At 40.7% G+C, this 19,461-nt stretch overlaps 1 long non-coding RNA gene across 2 annotated transcripts in view; it reads right to left on the bottom strand.

Annotated features, from left to right (window-relative positions):
• Positions 1-5,799: 5,799 nt before the first annotated feature.
• LOC124605884 overlaps positions 5,800-19,461 on the bottom strand; it is a 33,934-nt gene continuing 20,272 nt past the window's right edge. The window contains exons 1-2 of one of the 2 annotated variants that reach the window (XR_006978687.1): positions 15,993-16,284; positions 5,800-5,971 (exon numbers count right to left, since the gene is read on the bottom strand). This is a non-coding gene — a long non-coding RNA (uncharacterized LOC124605884). Of the gene's footprint in view, positions 5,972-15,992; positions 16,285-19,461 lie in introns of those variants that run through there. The other variant, XR_006978688.1, reaches the window with a different exon arrangement.

Here is a 19,461-nt window from a genome sequence, read left to right on the forward strand (position 1 = left end):
TGGGGAGGCTACATCCTGTAGTATAAGAAATCTACTGCAGATTAGAGTAGGGCTATTACTTATTACGTATATTCTGAAGTTATAGTAAACAGTAATATTTAGCCAAGTAGTGGAGCTTTTAAGCAATATTTAACAATGTCTGTTAATGTAATATTCACTAACCGAAATTATTATTTCTTCTGGTCAACAAATACCTGAACATAGTCACATGACTACATCCTAGTTTTAAAAAAACAGTTACATTAAATCACTACATGAAAGCCGTATAGAACATACTCGCAATATGCATTTCAGAAAGGCACTTTCACAACACATAATAAAAATTATTGGATGAGAAGCGTTAGCCAACATTTTACTTGTTTGACCAACGATACGTGGTGCATAGAAACGTTATATACACTAATGGCCATTAAAAATTGCTGCACCAACAAGATATGCAGATGATAAACGGGTATTCATTGGACAAATATATTATACTAGAACTGAAATGTGCTTACATTTTCACGCAATTTGGGTGCATAGATCCTGAGAAATCAGTACCCAGAACAAACACCTCTGGCCGTAATAACGGCCTTGATACGGGTGGGCATTGAGTCAAACAGAGCTTGGATGGCGTGTACAGGTACAGCTGCCAATGCAGCTTCAACACGATACCACAGTTCATTACGAGTACCGACTGCCGTATTGTGACGAGCCAGTTGCTCGGCCGCCATTGACCAGTCGTTTTCAGTTGGTGACAGATCTGGAGAATATACTGCGCACGGCAGCAGTCGAACATTTTCTGCATCCAGAGAGGCCCGTACAGGACATGCAACATGTGGTCGTGCATTATCCTGCTGAAATGTAGGGTTTCGCAGGGATCGAATGAAGGGTTGAGCCACGGGTCGTAACACATCTGAAATGTAACGTCCACTGTTCAAAGTGCCGTCAGTGCGAACAAGAGGTGACCGAGAGGTGTAACCAATGGCACCCCATACCATCACGCTAGGTGATACGCCAGTATGGCGATGACGAATACACGCTTCCAATGTGCGTTCATCGCGATATCGCCAAACACGGATGCGACCGTCATGATGCTGTAAACAGAACCTCGATTCATCCGAAAAAATGACGTTTTGCCATTCGTGCACCCAAGTTCGTCGTTGAGTACACCATCGCAGGCGCACCCGTCTGTGATGCAGCGTCAAGGGTGACCGCAGCCATGGTCTCCGAGCTGATAGTCCATGCTGCTGCAAACGTCGTCGTAGTGTTCGTGCAGATGGTTGTTGTCTTGCGAACGTCTCCCATCTGTTGACTCAGGGATCGAGACGTGGTTGCACGATCCGTTACAGCCATGCGGATAAGATGCCTGTCATCTCGACTGCCAGTGATAAGAGGCCGTTGGGATCCAGCACAGCGTTCCGTATTACCCTCCTGAACCCACCGATTCCATATTCTGCTAACAGTCATTGGATCTCGACCAGCGCGTGCAGTAATGTTGCGATACGATACACCGCAATCGTGATAGGCTACAATCCGACCTTTATCAAAGTCGGAAACGTGATGGTACCCATTTGTCCTCCTTACAGGAGGCATCACAACAACGTTTCACCAGGCAACGCCGGTCAACTGCTGTTTGTGTATGAGAAATCGGCTGGAAACTTTCCTCACGTCAGCCCGTTGTAGGTGTCGCCACCGTCGCCAACCTTGTGTGAATGCTCTGGAAAGCTAATTATTTGCATATCACAGCATCTTCTTCCTGCCGGCTAAATTTCACGTCTGTGGAACGTCATTTTCGTGGTGTAGCAATTTTAATGGCCAGTAGTGTATTTTTCTTGCTTGATCAATAATAAGTGGCGTGTAGAAACGTTATTATGTAATTCGTACCCATAGAAACGTTATATATGTAATTCATACTGAACTTGTTATCAGGATAGTCAAGTCAGAATAGTGCTTAATGCTCTCAGAGCAGCACAGAACATAACGCTGACCACGAGGGATATTTGCAACCTATTGACGACTTTGCGCAGGTGTCGCTCGTTGTCAAATAGAAGCTGCAGGCTTGGGTAGCGTCCGCTTTATGTTCAAGCATGCATTTCGTGCGTTGTTTCCGTATGTTTATACCTCTGTACTTGTTTTTGGAAGTAACAGTTTGATTTTCTCTATGCCCAGAATGCTGGTACGCTGTCGCCGACAATGAGCACGACCGAAACCGCGCATAAGAAGTCCAAGAACAGGGTTCCGAACAGAGATTGAAACTCGGAACATTGTCTGCCACAGGCAGTGCTCATATCTAGTGAAATAGTAATAGCGTGACTCACAGCTCAGTCTGACAGCTGCACTTCCCCTTAATCAAGCACTTCTCACTTTCTTCCCAGAAGCTCCCTTACAAGCCTTTCAGGTCCTGCGCTCCTGGGAGTGAAGATATTCCGAGAAAGGACTTTGCCTCTCTCCATATCTAGGAAGTTATTTCCGGAAAGATGTTTTTTACTCTACAACGGCGTGCTTTCTGTGTTTAAACGTCATGACAAAACTCTGTGCCAGACGGGGTGCCGACGAGGAACCTTGATAAGCCAACAAGTTATGGAGGAAAATGCTGTGAACTCTGGAAATGAGGAGGGAGGTAGTTAGTGTCGTAAGTGAAGCTGTGAGGGCCACACACCGCCCCTGGAAGGCCTGGTTGCAGGGGCGAGTGCCGATCCTGTACACAGTTTAAGTCTGCTGGGGAGAAGCTGCAAAATAACGCACACTTCGCTGTAGTGAGAAATTTGATTTCTGGAATTCCAAAACCTTTAGTGGAAGTTACGAACTTTCTCAGTTCATATGCATTCAACCTCTTTCAATATATGGTGGAATGTGTAAATTTGTTAAGTAATTTATTTGATCGTTGATTTTTCTCTCAGACAGGTCCCGGTCCTAGGTGTAAATTTCTGACTGCAGTCCAACGGCAGTCCTATTGTAAGCAAACGTGTACACAGTGATTTTAATTCATTGTTCTGAAATGATTATTCCGATAGCAAGTTGAGTCTAAATTGCATACATAAACGGCTATATGCATCCCTTGCTACTGAACGAACAAGTAAACTTTTATTGTTCGTTCACTAACGCCTCTCATGCAATAGTTTTGAAACTGAATTGTGAAAGTGCCTTTCTGAAATGCATTTTACGAGTAAATTTTGCATTACTTTCATGTAACTTTTTTAAAAGAGAAGTATCTTTGCAATTATGTTCAGAGACCACTTAACTTTAGATAAATATGAATTTCACTTAGTCAATATTGTATTAACCGTCATTGTTAAATATTACTTAAAAGCTCCACTACTTGGATAATTATTACTTGCCCCCCTTCTTGCAGCGGTGTACCGTACGTTTCTAGAAGAGCGTAGTGTTCCAAAGGATGTAGTGTTCCAAAGGGTTGGAAAAGGGCACAGGTCATCCCCGTTTCCAAGAAGGGACGTCGAACAGATGTGTAGAACTATAGACCTATATCTCTAACGACGATTAGTTGTAGAATTTTGGGACACGTATTATGTTCGAGTATAATGACTTTTCAAGAGACTAGAAATCTACTCTGTATGAATCAGCATGGGTTTCGAAAAAGACGTTCGTGTGAAACCCAGCTCGCGCTATTCGTCCACGAGACTCAGAGGGCCATAGACACGGGTTCCCAGGAAGATGCCGTGTTTCTTGACTTCTGCAAGGCGTTCGACACAGATCCCCACAGTTGTTTAATGAACAAAGTAAGAGCATATCGACTAATAGACCAGTTGTCTGATTGGATTGAAGAGTTCCTAGATAACAGAACGCAGCATGTCATTCTCAATAGAGAGAAGTCTTGCGAAGTAAGAGTGATTTCAGGTGTGCCACAGAGGAGTGTCGTAGGACCGTTTCTGTTCACAATATACATAAATGACCTTGTGGATAACATCGGAAGTTCACTGATGCTTTTTGCGGATGATGCTGTGGTATATCGAGAGGTTGTAACAATGCAAAATTGTACTGAAATGCAGGAGGATCTGCAACGAATTGACGCATGGTGCAGGGAATAGCAATTGAATCTCAATGTAGACAAGTGTAATGTGCTGCGAATACATAGAAAGAAAGATCCTCTATCATTTAGCTACAATATAGCAGGTCAGCAACTGGAAGCAGTTAATTCCATAAATTATCTGGGAGTTCGCATTAGGAGTGATTTAAAATGGAATGATCATATGAAGTTGATCGTCGGTAAAGCAGATGCCAGACTGAGATTCATTGGAAGAATCCTAAGGAAATGCAATCCGAAAACAAAGGAAGTAGGTTACAGTACACTTGAACGCCTACTGCTTGAATATTGCTCATCAGTGTGGGATCCGTACCAGATGAGGTTGATAGAAGAGATTGAGAAGATCCAACGGAGAGCAGCGCGCTTCATTACAGGATCATTTAGTAATCGCGAAAGCGTTACAGAGATGTAGATAAACTCCAGTGGAAGACTCTGCAAGAGAGACGCTCAGTAGCTCGGTACGGGCTTTTGTTAAGTTTCGAGAACATACCTTCACCGAGGAGTCAAACAATATTTCTCCCTCCTACGTACGTCTCGCGAAGAGACCATGAGGATAAAATCAGAGAGATTAAAGCCCACGCAGAGGCATACCGACAATCTTTCTTACCACGAACAATACGAGACTCGAATAGAAGGGAGAACCGATAGAGGTAGTCAAAGCATCCTCCGCGACACACCGTCAGGTGGCTTGCGGAGTATGGATGTAGATGTAAATGTAGATGTAGATGTAGATGTACTCCTTACTAGAACTTCAGAACACACGTACTAAGTGTTACGTCAATTCGCAGTAGATTTCATATACTATTTGAAGAGTACTTTGAATGAGTGTAATTTCTAGAGTAAGAATGCTTTAAATATGTGTGATTTCTTCAATCCTCATACTATTTCCGTGTTAGGCTGTAACTATACTGTAGACTTGTGAGTTATTACTACGACTTGCATGTCACCTGTGTTCACAGTATACATTAACTGTTCCAGTGCCTTGTTGCTATTACCGCAACTCCATGAAAAACTTTACTGTCTCTCTGATTGTAAAATATTGCATGCAGAGGTGTTGCTTTAGTAATTTGTCGATCAGCCGATAGCTGTTAGTATTACGATCGTGGTACATTACAAATGCCTAAGCGGTTAATTGACACTCTGTTAGGAGATGTTAAAGCAGAAACCTTCGGTCGCTTTATGGATACGTCGATAGTGTGACAACGTGACTTTGGGCAGAGGAATGGCGTATGGTACAAGATGGAAGCAAACACTATTTCAGAACATTACTAGTACGTGCCCTGGAAAACGACATGTTAACTAACTACAAATCTGGTGTCACATAGCCAAAGTGCTTTTGGAACAGAGTATTCAGAACAGTCTCTGAAATGAAAACTGTAAATAAAATGCTTAAAATGAAGATGGCTTGTCCTCGTGCAGGAATCGGTACTCAGACAACGTGACGTCTTAGCCTATCCACATAACATAACGTTAGATAACATGGCACGCGTCCCATCATAATATGTATCGATCAATCCGCTGATTATTGGTGTACAGTAATCAAAATACTTGACGGAAATGAATTAAATTCCTCGGAAAATCTGTTGACAGTGTTCCATCTTACTCACCTGGAATACTGTAATCACTTTCCTGATACAATCAGCCGCCAGACTACGTTTCCGTTCACGTGTTTCGTGACTAGTAAGATAGGACAAGATTAAATTAATTTAGTTAAATCGAAGTAACTGGATGATCTTTAAGGGGAAATGTATAAATAAATATTTGTAGTACAAAAATAATCTTTATCTATGTATTAATTGTAGTCATTTATTATTTGTTCTTTTGCTTAATTTACAGTGAAATGATGTTCGGTTAATGCGGTTGATAGACTGAGGATGGTTCAGTAATTCATGGCAATTATCATGTGTTTCTCTTCTCTTGGTCTCTATTCCTTCACCTGTTCTTGACCTGGAAATAGAAAAGCTTGAGTTACACAATTGCAAGAAATAACATGAGCGTACAGTATAAAAGAAAAAGAAGCCGATATCAGACTAAATGTTCGTGTTCAACAAATCATAGCGTATTGTAGTGGTCAGAACCTATTTCAACCATTTTAAAGTTCAAAACTTTGATCATAATGTAAGACTAAAATACGAAATTCTGAATTATGAAACATTTAGCCGGTAATGTTGACGCGTTGCGTTCAGCAACTATAAATCTCAGGGCCTAGCCACTACATAAATGCACATTCCTAAGACAGTTGCTGTATCATCTTCCATTGTAGATTACAGAAGCGTTGCTACTACATGGCAAGTCATCATTTTAGTCTAATTATTGTTCTCTGCAGCGCTGTTTAGTTTATACATTTGATAGTATACTACATGATGTAAATACTAAGTGCTTAAATTTTCAATATGTAGGCCTGCTTCTTATTACATTACATATATCTTAGTAGACTATGAATTGTGTTACTGTCTTGTGAGAGGGTATGATGTGTGTTTGTGCAAAGCATTGTTGTTTCTGTGGGGAGAAAAGCCGTATCTACAACTTCCAGTCTTTTTATTAATCCCAAGAATCAGTAAAAATTTCGTAATTTGAAAGTTATGGCTATCACCTTAAGGCTGTCATTGATAAGTGGATATATTCTTTCAACCTGATTCGGAATTTCGTAATTCACTAGATAAGTTTTATATAGTATATTCCATACGACTACCGTACACGGTACGATTTTTGAAAAATAATTTAGTACCATATCTCCGAATTTCATGTGATCGTGGCGTATAAAGTTCACCAATGATCGTACTGAAGCAAGACACTTGTCCATATTATTTCTCAAGCTGTTTTTAGTAATATTTTCATATTCGGTAATTACATAAAAGTTCCTGTAAGACAAGGTAACTGTAGAGATTTCCGTTTGCCTCCAGACCTCAAAACTCGATCGTAACTACTTTTAATTGCATGAAATTTGCGTCTTAGCTGTAAAGCGCCTAGATAACACACAGATTAAGAATATTTTAGATGAAATGGTTTATTTATTGATTTCAATATCTTTATGCATTTACATCAGATAGAAAGGCCTTCAGGTTGACTCTTACATCCACCCAGATGTTCTTAGTGAGCCAACACTACAACTCTTATAACACAGGACTGATATGTGTTAATAACATTAATAACAATAATTATTATTAATATAAAAATGACAATGTGAATTGGAATGGTTACATGAATTTTAGGAAATTTGAATCTTTTTACGAGAGTGTTCTGAAAAGTAATCACTGCGAATTTCCTGTGCGGAAACTGTTAATTCTTTTTTTTAAATAAAGCAAACATTATTAAATTTGTACAACTTTATTCTTCATGTCTACATATCTGCAGTTCTTGTCCCAAGAGGGTTCCCAAACGTAGCGTGTAAAAAGGCGGCGTGTTACATTACCACGTCGATGCGTGAGAAACAGCGCGCTGTAATCGAGTTTCGAGTTCAAAGAGTTCAGTCGCACAAGGAGCGTCGTCTCGTTCAGCATGACAACTACAGACCATACACGAGCACTGCGATAACCACCATCCATCATCCCAACAGTCCCGACTTCACCCCTTCCGATTTTCATCTCCTTTCCATAGCTTAAAGAACACCTTCGAGGATTTCACTTTGATGATGATGAAGCGGTGCAAGCAGAGGTGAGGTTGGGGCTCCGTCAACAAAGCCGAACTTCCTACAGTGAAGTTATCAACAAAATGGTCTCTCGTTGAGAAAGATGTGTGAATTACCAGAGTAAGTATGTTGGAAAAATATATGCAGACATGAAGAATAAAGGCGTAGAATTTTAATAACGTTTGTTTTATTTAAAAAAAAACCTTAAGAAGGTTCAAATAAATACTTGGAGGCATTACTTTTCAGCGCGGCCCCGTAACATTGTATTAACCGAATTTCTCATTACGTTCGTGTCGATAGATAATAGTGACTTCTAACAGAAGCATGGGGAAACAGCACAGAAGGAACCGAAGTGCGTCAAGAAGGTGACTGATTACTGAAAAATGGAGAAATAATAAGATAAAATGAACTGGTGTGATGGAAGGAAGACAACAGAAACGGAAAGGGTTCAGGAAAGCACACATAGTCTACAATGTGAGAGAGATACTGGTTCCTGTTGGACAGAAAGAAAGCGTCTGATGTATACCGGTGGGGAAGCAACGCCGATGGTAACAGATGAAGATTTAATCTTGTCTTGAATGCAGAGTGGTTTTTGATAAGAAGTAGATTACAGGATAAATTGTTCCACAATCGCATTGCCGTACGGGGCAGGAGATGGAGATGGATTTAGTGTTATGCAAAGATACAACCAAGATACTGGACTGGACTGATCTGGTATTGTAGCTGTGGCATGATGACAGGTATTTGATACGTGAGGAGGAATCCTGAGTATCTGAAACGAGCGGTGAAACACGTCCAGTGTCCGATTGAATCCAACGTGAACGTAGGACGGACCAATGTGATCCTACAAGGGATGTTGTACACACATATTACGCAACCATTCAAGCTAGCTCGAGTCGTCTGAAAATTAGTCATCTGTTGATGTTACAGGGTACCATTTTTTACATCAATGAACATTTGAGACTACTTGTTTTACTCATCATCATAATCCCCATCAGCCTGCCACAGACCTTCCTATGGATTACGGTCGGCAGTTAAATTATGCCTTTGGCAAGCGGATGTTTTCTGAAGCAATCAACAGACCATCCACTGAGTCACTGCATGGATTTTTCCCTATATTACGTAAACCAGCCAAGATTGTCCGTGGTCCTTCTGACATTCACTCATGGTCTCACGCTCCAGCTCTGTCCATTTCATTTGAATTACGCTCATAAGCTGAGGTGTTAAGCTAATTGTGCGATGACTCTCACACTTGTCAGCTCTTGCAGTTTTCGGAATTGTGTGGATGACATTTTTCCGAAATTCAAATGGTATGTCGCCAGTTTCATACATTCTTCACAACAACGTAAATTGTCGTTTTGTTGCCTCTTCCCCTAATGATTTTAGAAATTCTGATACAATGTAATCTATCCTTTCTGCCTTATTTGATATTAAACCCTCCAGACCTCTCCTCTGATTCTAATACTGGATCCCCTATGTCTTCTAAATCCACTCCTCTTTCTTCTTCTATCATCTTCTATTTATCTATATTACAAGAATTGCATAAAATGAAATATTTCAACCTAAATCAATTACTATAATCAAGACAAATCTTCACCCGCACACAGGCCTGCAATGTACTCTTTCCACCTATCCGCTCTCTCCTCTGCACTTAACAGCTGAATTCCCGTTGCACTCTTAATGTTACTTCCCTTGCTTTTAATTTTACGGAAGTGTGTTTTGACTTCCCTATATGCTGAATCAGTCCTTCGTACAATAATTTCTTTTTCGATTGCTTCACATTTTTCATGCAGCTATCTCGTCATAGCTTCACTGCACTACATATTTATCTCATTATTCAGCAACTTGTATTTTTTTAATCCTGAATTTCCCTGAAATTTTTTGTATTTCCTTCTTTCATCTAGCAACTGAAGTTTATTATCCAACTTCTGTGATTGCCATTTTTAGACGTGTCCATTCATCTTCAACTGTACTACTGAGCTATTCATCATTGCTGTATCTACAGCCTTTGAGAACTTCAAGCGTGTCTCGTCATTCCTTAATACTTCATGACTAGTCTCTTGAACTTCAATCCACTCTTAATCACTACTAAATTGTGATTTGAGTCTATATCTGATCCTGGTTAATCTTTATAACGGCACCGGTGAGGTATGTCTAATGTTACTCTTGACAATAAAAGGAAAACTTAAGAAAAATCACAGGCCTCCCGTACAATTTTTCGACTAGAAAACGTTTTCGACAGTATGAAGTGGTCCAAGAATTTTGAAATCTTATCATAAAAAGGTAAATGTCATTGGGAAAGCCGTATATTATTCAAAATGTAGTATAAACAGGAAGGTACAATAAGAATGGAATACCAAAAGAGAAGTTGTTAGAGTAGAATGGGTCAAAGGTAGAGATGCAGTGTTTGTCCCCCACTATTCAACCTGTATAACAGGAAGCAGTAATGGAAATGAAATAAAGCTACAGAATTGCAGTTGAAATTGAAAGTGAAAAATAACGCTTAGAAGATTCGTTGATGACATTGCTGCTCACTGTGAGGATTAAGAACAACACAAAAACTTGTTCAATGTACTGAGCAAATCATAATGAAGAAGCTTGCACAGGATAGAATAGCATGGAGAGCTGCATCAAACCAGTCTCAGGACTGAAGACCACAACAACAGACCATAATGAACTACTGTAAATCAAAGAATGATCGTACTGAGGAGCAACAGAAATGAGATTAACAATAAACTTAACACAAAACTAATCACTTAATTATAGACGGGGTGAAGGAATTCTCCTGTCTTGGAAGCAAGATAACGATTGATGGAAGAGGCAAGGATGAATTAAAAAGAAGAGTAACACAAAGAAAAGAACTATTCCTCGCCAAAGACTTTAGTAAATATATCTGAAAACCACCAAAGGTTATTGTATAAAAATTTGCTGTTATTTTTAAAAATTATAAAAACTAGTGATGTAACAGACTTTAGAGCATTTGTGTTGTCTATTCTGAAGACGAAGTGAATGTTCCAAAATGGGAATCAAGGACACTGCCAATATGAGTAACGAATGAGTTAATACCCTCGGTGTTGCGAAGTAGCTTAAATCACTTAATAAAGCAAAGTCCTCCGGTCCTGACGTTATTCCAATTACATTGCTTTCTGAGAACGCTGATACAGTAGTCCCAAACCTGGCAACCATATAGAACTTCTCACTCAACGAAAGACTGGTACCTAAACACTGGGAAGTTTCACAAGTCACAGTAATACTCAAAAAAGATAATTGGGTTAGTACGCTGAATTACAGACCCATATCACTAACGATGACTTGAAATGGGAGTCTGAATCACCTCGAAGAAAACGATCTACTGACGCACAGTCAGCACAGATTCAGAAAATATCGTTCTTGTGAAACAAAGCTAGCAATGTATTCACGCGAAGCAACGAGTGATGTCGACAGGGGATCTCAGATTCGTTCCATGTTTCTATATTTCCTGGAGACTGTTGACACGTTCCTCTCAAGAGACTTCTTCTCTACTGCCTAACTATGGAATATGGTCTCCGTTGCGCGGCTGGATTCGTGATTTCCTGTCACAATGGTCACAGTTTTTAGTGATTGAAGGAAAGTCATCGAGTGAAACATCTGGCGTTCCCCAGGGAAGTGTTACAGACCCTCTTGACAATCTGACTAAACTATCAATTGGATCTTTTTACCGAACCCTCCCCCCCCCCCCCCCCCCCCGATTCAGAAGATATAGTTGCAGAGCAGATCACAGAAAACTTGGGTCTCATTTCAAATAGCTACCCCATTCATACACTTATAGTCAGTGGTGACTTCAATCTACCCTCGATATGCTGGAAAAGTTATACGTTTCAAGCCGGTGGAAGGCGTAGACGGTCATCCGAAATTGTACTGAATGCTTTCTCAGAAAATCAGTTTGAACAATTAGATCATGAGCGCACTCGAAGCGTAAATGGTTGTGAAAGCATACTTGACCTCAAGGCAACAAATAATCGTGAACAAATGGGGAGTATCATGACGGATGAAGGGATTAGCGACCACAAGGCAGTTGCTGCTGGGTTGAATACCGCAACACCCAAAGCCATGAAAGAGAAACGCAAAGTACATCTATTTAAAAAAGCTGATAAATATACTCTTAACGCCTTTTTAAGAGACAGTCTCCACTCCATCCGTTCTGATCATGTAAACGTAGAAAAGATGTGAAATGATTTCAAAGAGACAGTATCCACGGCAGTTGAGAGATATATACCACATAAATTAATAAGTGATGGTTCTCTTCCTCCACGGTACACAAAACGGATCAGATAACTGTTGGAGAAGCAACGAAAAAAGCATGTCAAATTTAAAAGAACACAAAATCCTCAAGATAGGAAAAGTTTTGCAGGCGTTTGAAATGCAGCGTGTACTTCAATGAGAGACACTTTTAATAATTTCTACAACGAAACTCTGTGTCGGAATCTGGCAGACGACCGAAAAAGATATTGGCCTTACATAAAACACAGCAGTGGCCAGACGCAGTCAATACCTTCACTGTGCGATAACAACGGGGAAGTCACTGATGACAGTGCCACTGAAGAAGATTTTTAAACACGATTTTCCGAAACTTCCTCACCAAAGAAGACTAAATAAATATTCCTGAATTCCAAACAAGAAAAACTGCCAAGATGAGAAATATAGAAGTAGATATGCTCGGTGTAGCAAAGCAGCTTAAATCACTTAATAAAGGCTCTGGTCCAGATTGTATACCAGTCAGTTTCCTTTCAGAGTATGCAGATTCAATAGCTCCATATTTAGCAACTATATACAACCACTCGCTCACAGAAATGTCCGTACCTAAAGACTGGAAAATTGCTCAAGTCACACCAATACCTAAAAAGGGAAATAGCAATTATCCGCTGAATTACAGACCCATATCACTCACGACCATTTGCAGTAGGGTTTTGGAACATATACTGTGTTCGAACATTATGAATTACCTCGAAGAAAACGATTTATTGACACGTAGTCAACACGGATTCAGAAAATATCGTTCTTGTGAAACAACTAGCTCTTTATACTGATGAAGTAACGAGTGTTATTGAATGATGATGCCAAATTGTTTCCTTATTTTAGATTTTCAGAAGGCTTTCGACACCTTTCCTCACAAGCGTCTTTTAACCAAACTGCGTGCCTATGGAATATTGCCTCAGTTGTGCAATTGGATTAGTGATTTTCTATCAGAAAGATCACAATTCGTAGTAATAATAGACGGAAAGTCACCGAGTACATCAGAAGTAATTTCCGACGTTCCCCAAAGAAGTGTTATAGGCTCTCTATTGTTCCTGATCTATGACCAAAACGAATTACGAAATTATTTAGATAGGATATCTGTATGGTGCGAAAAGTGGCAATTGACCCTCAATAAAGAAAAATTTGAAGTTATTCCCATGACTACTAAAAGAAATCCGCTAAAATTCCATTACGTGGTAGGTCACAGAAATCTGAAGGCTGTAAAGTCAACTAAATACTTAGGGACTACAGTTACAAATAACCTAAACTGGTTTGGTCACGTAGATAATGTTGTGGGGATAACAAACCCAAGACTGCCACTCATTGGCAGAACATGTAGAAGGTGCAACAGGTCTACTAAAGAGACTGCTTACACCACGCTTGTCCGCCCTATCCTGGAGTATTGCTGTGCGGTGTGGGATCCGCATCAGGTGGGACTGACGGATGACATCAAAAATGTTGAAAGGAGGGCAGCTCGTCTTGTATTAAAGCGAAACAGGGGAGGTAATGCCACAGACATGATACGTGAATTGGAGTGGCAATCATTAAAACAAAGGTCTTTATCGCTGCTACGAGATCTTCTCATGAAATTTCAATCACCACTTTTCTCCTCCGATTGCGAAAATATTCTGTTGGCACCTACCTATATAGGGAGAAATGATCCTCACGATAAAGTAAGAGAAATTAGGGCTTCAACAGAAAAATTTAAGCAAACATTTTTTTCCGCGGCCTTTCGAGAGTGGAGCGGTAGAGAAACCTCTGCCAGGCACTTTATTGTGAATAGCAGAGTAATCAGGTAGATGTAGATGTAGATGCTGTTCCTAATCTAAATAAACGGTTTAGAAGAAAGTCGGGGCTGCCCTCTTAGATTGTTTGCACTTTTACCGTCTCGTAAAGTCATCAGAAGATCAAAAACACTCGGAAAATTATTTAGTTAAGATATGTGTTCGGTGTCAAAAATGGCAGTTTACCCTAAATAATGAAAAATGAGAAGTCATTCACTTGATTACTCAAAGCAATCCACTAAATTGCCGTCACAAGGTCAGTCAGGTAAATCTAGGCTGTCAATTCAGACTAAATGCGTACGGATTAAATTTTCGAATAACTTTACTTGGAAGGATCATGTAGATAATGCTGGAGGAAAGTAAACCAAAGACTGTGCTTTATTGACAGAACATTTACGAGATGTAGCTGTTCTACTAAAAGGACCTACAGTAATTTCGTCCGTCCTCTTCTGGAGTACTGCTTTGTGGTATGGGATCCACAACAGGTGGTACTGACGGAGGATATCCGTAAAGTTCAATGAAGGGCAGGGAGTTTCATGGGTATGACAAGCGAGTCATTAAAACAAAGGCGTTTTTCGTCATGGTAGGGTACTTTTATTAAATTTCAGTCACCAACCTTCTCCTCTGAATGCAGAAACATTTTGTTAGCACCTATCTACACAGAGAGAAAAGATCGTACTAACATAAGAGCTCGCTCGCTATTCGAGAGTAGGACGGTAGAGGAACAGCTTAAAGGTGGTTCGATGAACCTTATGCCAGCACTTAATTTCAACTGCAGAATAGTCATGTAGATTTAAGTGCTGCGAAACGCTTGGAATGGTTACATCCACCAATCGTGGCCTCTATTAGAAATACAACTAACAGTTTACACCTAGAGCGCAAAGTGAATGGTAGGCTGTGGTAAAATCAGAAACGATGACAGTCGTAGTATCTGAGATGTACTGTTACAGGATGATGCTGTAAAATGAGTGGACTAGTAATAATTGAGGAAGTTGACCGTAGAATCGGTGAGCAAATGATTGTGTGGAAAATACTAACCAGAAGAAGAAACAGGATGACAGTTCGTGTGTTACGATATAAGGCGAAAAGCGTCCGCGGTACAAGCGTGAGCTGGAGAGGGCAAAGATGGCAGGGGAAGACATAGGTTGCAGTAAGAACAAATACTTCATGGTTTTGGGTTCAAGTGTCTCTGTGAGATGAAGAAAGCAGCAGAAGGAACTCGTAGTGAACCCCATCAAAGCCGTAAAACGATTGATGAACTATGATAGCGATGTTTTTACATCAATCCTTTTTATCCTATTTTTCTTTGTCCGGTGTTCACAAATACTCCATTCACGCAGTAGGCGCAGTTCATTATGACATAGTTTTCCAGTTCGTTTGAGGCAGTGAAAATGCTTTTGTAAACGTAGTTTACCTCTAGACACTTGCTCAGATAGCGCCTAACACTACGCGCGTCTTTCACTGTTCAGGATGAAGTAGCTGTAATAAAAATAGCGTTAGCACGTCTACTTTAATCCTAGAGCAGAATAGTGAAGCCATCACAAGCTTTTTTCCACACGACGTGAAAATTTCTGTCGGCTGGAGACTGCCATGACGCATCATTCAGTACGTTGCACTTAATGAAAAGTGTACAACACAAACCGCCTCTGCTGCTTACAGCACGGCTTATATGCTAAAGGACTGCGTACAAACTGTGTAGGGAATAAACAAGATATCTTGTACTTAAGTTCAGACTACAGTATGAATAACTCAGGTGAAGCTCTTTACTTGAATTCATATCATAAATGGTTACTTTACGGTTCTGTTTTGCCTATAAACGTGAAGATGAAGAAAAATTTTAAGTTGTAAAACAGCTCCGCACATTCTGCTGGTTTCTCTGGAACTAAAGCTGTTGTCATGATCTACGCATTGCTTATGCGCTGTAATTCACTGCAAGTTTCACCGCTGAAGATGAACCTGTCCATGCTTCAAAGCCAAGGGACGGAGAAGATACCAGGAAAAGAATGTATAATAGTTAGCGTCACCTCTAATTTTGTTCTGACCTAATATCAGTATTTCAGTGAAATTTAATGTGCACAACGAAGAATTCGTGTAAGAAATTGATTTTTATATACATTTTTCAAGAAACTGTTTGTAGATAATGAATCATGTTAGAATTTGGCACCACTCTACCTGCACGTGTTTTTCTCAGAGTACTTGTCCCCTAGCTGGCTGTGTACGAAGACTTGTGATCGCTACTTGGAAATAAGTCGTGTGTACCAAAACATCAGAAAACACTTACCTTCGAGAAGTCGAAGGGTTGTATGCAGCCTTCCCGAAAGCTAATGTATCCCTCAGGACAACTCTGAGACGAGTCACCTTCTCTTTGGGTCATTATTCCGGCAGGCGTCGCGTGTGGAGACACGGTTTCCTCCCCAACAACGAACACTATTTGCAATAGAAACACAGTACACAACAGACGCAGCCACATGTTTGCTCTACGGCCTTAAGACGCAGAATAACTCGCCTCGTGGAAGCTACAGGATTCTTGCACCTGGCACTCTCAAGGTGAGCAGCTTGACTACTTTCAGCGAATAGGCTGCTCGTAAAAACTGGATCTCGTGATCAATAAATTACCCTTTTACATCACGCGTCTCCCTTGTACAGTAAAACTCTGTGAAGCAAATCAGTGAGTGGATACTGGCCGTCTCTTTCGAGTAATCTCTTGTCTTAATGAATGGGTTGTTGAATTTTACCTGAGTGCGGTTTGTAGGATACTTAAAATTTGTTCAACTGGCAGCTTTCTGCAACTATTTGAGGGGGAATAACAAAGAATTTTTTGTGTCGTTACTGAGGTGGATAAGACGCCGTTTCAAACAGTAGTATTATACACTGAAGCACGAAAGAAACTGGTATAGGCATGCGTACTCAAATACAGAGATATGTAAACAGGCAGAATACGGCGCTGCGGTCGGCAACACTTATATATGACAACAAGTGTCTGGCGCAGTTGTTAGATCGGTCACTGCTGCTACAATTCAAGGTCATCAAGATTTAAATGAGTTTGAACATGGTGTTGTAGTCGGCGCACGAGTGATGGCACACAGCGTCTCCAAGGTAGCGATGAAGTGGAAATTTTCTCGTACGACCATTTCACGAGTGTACCGTGAATATCAGGAATCCGGTAAAACAACAAATCTTCGACGTCGCTGCGGCCGAAAAAAAGATACTGCAAGAACGAGACCAACAAGGACTCAAGAGAACTGTTCGATGTGACAGAAATGCAACCCTTCGTCAAATAGCTGCAGATTTCAGTACTGAGCAGTCATGCATTCATGCCTGTCTTTCTTCAGGTCGCCAAAGATATGAATATCACTCGGTGAAAGATCCGGGCTTTACGTTGGATGTTGCATGAAGCGTATCCTTCGTCCGTTTGGCAGTCTGGGGGCGGCCGTTATCGTGCGACAAAGTGATTCCGTTCGGCAGCATTTCAACAACCCGAGGGCAAGCGGCGAAACCAACAGTCAAAACACCCGACATCTCCTTCTGTTCACACATGTTCCAGCAAGGACATGATGACTCCACTTCCACTGCAGTAGCCCTCTACTTGTCAAGTGCCTCGAACGTGGAACCGCAATGAATGCGCGGCGTTATGAAGACACTTGTTAGCAACTGCGACTCATCATAGCGTAGAACACCAAGGAACGCTGTCGGACGGAATCATCCTGCCACACGACAACGCCGAACTCTACATTCTCAACGGGACAAAGGCCGCGCTTCAGCGGTCTGGTTGGGAAACACTGCAACGTCCACCGTATAACCCGGAACTTTCACCTTGTGAAAGCCCAAATTTTTCACAATGCGATTATCATATCTTTGGCGAACTGAAGGAAGAGATGCGTGGACTTCGGTTTCAGTCGAACAAGAAAGTGCACAAGCGGGTGCGGCTGTCGATACGTCAGCGGATGCCCGTGTTATATAAGAAATGAATTAATCGTCTTGTCACCTAGTGCAATAAATATCTTAACACAGTGGTGACCCCTTTTGAATGGAACCATTTCATGGTTCAATTGTAGCAGGTGTTCGATTTCCATTAGACTGCGTCTCACATTTTATCTCTTCAACTCAACATAGAGATTTTGCACTGGATGGAGGTAATGTAGTGTCCCTGTACCCGAGTGTAAAGATTGTGTTAGTGTATATCTAACTGGCCATTACGTTGAATACTATCTGTACTAGAATTTTATGTGACAAACAGTTACACTTGTGCTGAAATAGGTTACATTTAGGAGTTTAAAAGTCTAAGACTCGACGTCATATGTGATTCGTTTATTTATTGCTTATGAACAATGCGAAGTCCAGCATACAGTTTTAATGTCCATCAGACACTCCTCAACAGACTAACGGCAATTTTTTCTCTGTCGAAATGAAAGGCGATGCAAAAACATTGTGATGTTGACTATGGGATATAAACTACTTGATGCACTGTTACGTGTAGTACTTCACAAAAAACTACATTTTTCGTACATTCAAATGAACAGACTAATTTTTAGCTAATAACTGGAATCGTATCTATTGACAATAAAGATTTCGAATCGTATCAGCAACGCATACAGAACCTAACATCTTTGCCAACATGCGATTTCTAAAATTCTAGTTGGCCAAATGAAGTCTGCTGGCCTAGTGCGGCCTTTCGATCTTAACAGGTAAGGAAACAACAGTTGTATTTATATGGACATACGAGTTTTGGCACTGTTATTAAGAAAATCGTTTCACGAAAGCATCATTTTTATATGCCTTAAAGTAGCCCGCTCTCCGGTTCTCCTAAGTTAAGGTTTCCAATGATTTGATTATCTCGTTTAAGACGAACGAGGGGGATCGCCCTTTGAAGGTTCACGGCTAATTTCCTTCGTCGTACTCAGTCCGCTCTTGTAATCTGTCTCGAATGACCACGTCACCGATTTGATGTTAAATATTAAACATTTTTCCTTTTCGTATATCCACTGATCGTAATTCGGCAGGATCGTCAAACGCACCAGGAGAGAGAGAGGGAAAGAAAGAGAGGGGGGAGTGAGAGAGAGATAAAAAGAGAGACACCGAGATAAAGAGAGAGAATGGCGACCACAACACGTTTAGCCAGACAACGTGCGACAGCGGCATGATGCAATTTGAAATGACCACTAGTTTTTACTGCTAAGCTACTCGTTTCCTCAAGGTCAACAGGTTAGTGACCACAACCTTCACCGACGTAGCAAAATAAACACGATCCAAAGAACTGTGGTTAGGCATGATGATGAAGTAAACGCTGCCGCACGTTGTTCCTTTGCTATCCATTTGCGACTGAAATGACATTAGAAACGGCGTTCGTGTCACATACTACCGAGCGTGGCCAGAGAGGAGACGTTAATATCATTTTGGGTGGCGCATCCACTAATGTATTGACGGACAATTCCTTTTTTCACCGTGGCTGTTATGTAAGCCCCGGTCAACAGATTTTAATTATTAATTATTTTCAAATACGCCCGTATTTTTAGGAACATAGGAATACGCACTGGAAAATGGAATTGTCCACCTAGATGGAGACTTTGTATCTTAATTTCGTCTCATCTTCGTTCTCTGAATCGCAGCCAAATTGTTATTCACGTGTAGCTGTTATTTATGCATAATTTTGGCACTGTTGGCAATAAAGCACAATGAGGTGAACACAGAGAGCTGTCATTTAGAATAATCAGTCACTGATAACACACTTCATATTTATTCATTTCCATTGT

This window comes from Schistocerca americana, chromosome 3 (assembly GCF_021461395.2).
Source record: "Schistocerca americana isolate TAMUIC-IGC-003095 chromosome 3, iqSchAmer2.1, whole genome shotgun sequence".
Classification (NCBI taxonomy): Eukaryota; Metazoa; Arthropoda; class Insecta; order Orthoptera; family Acrididae; genus Schistocerca; species Schistocerca americana.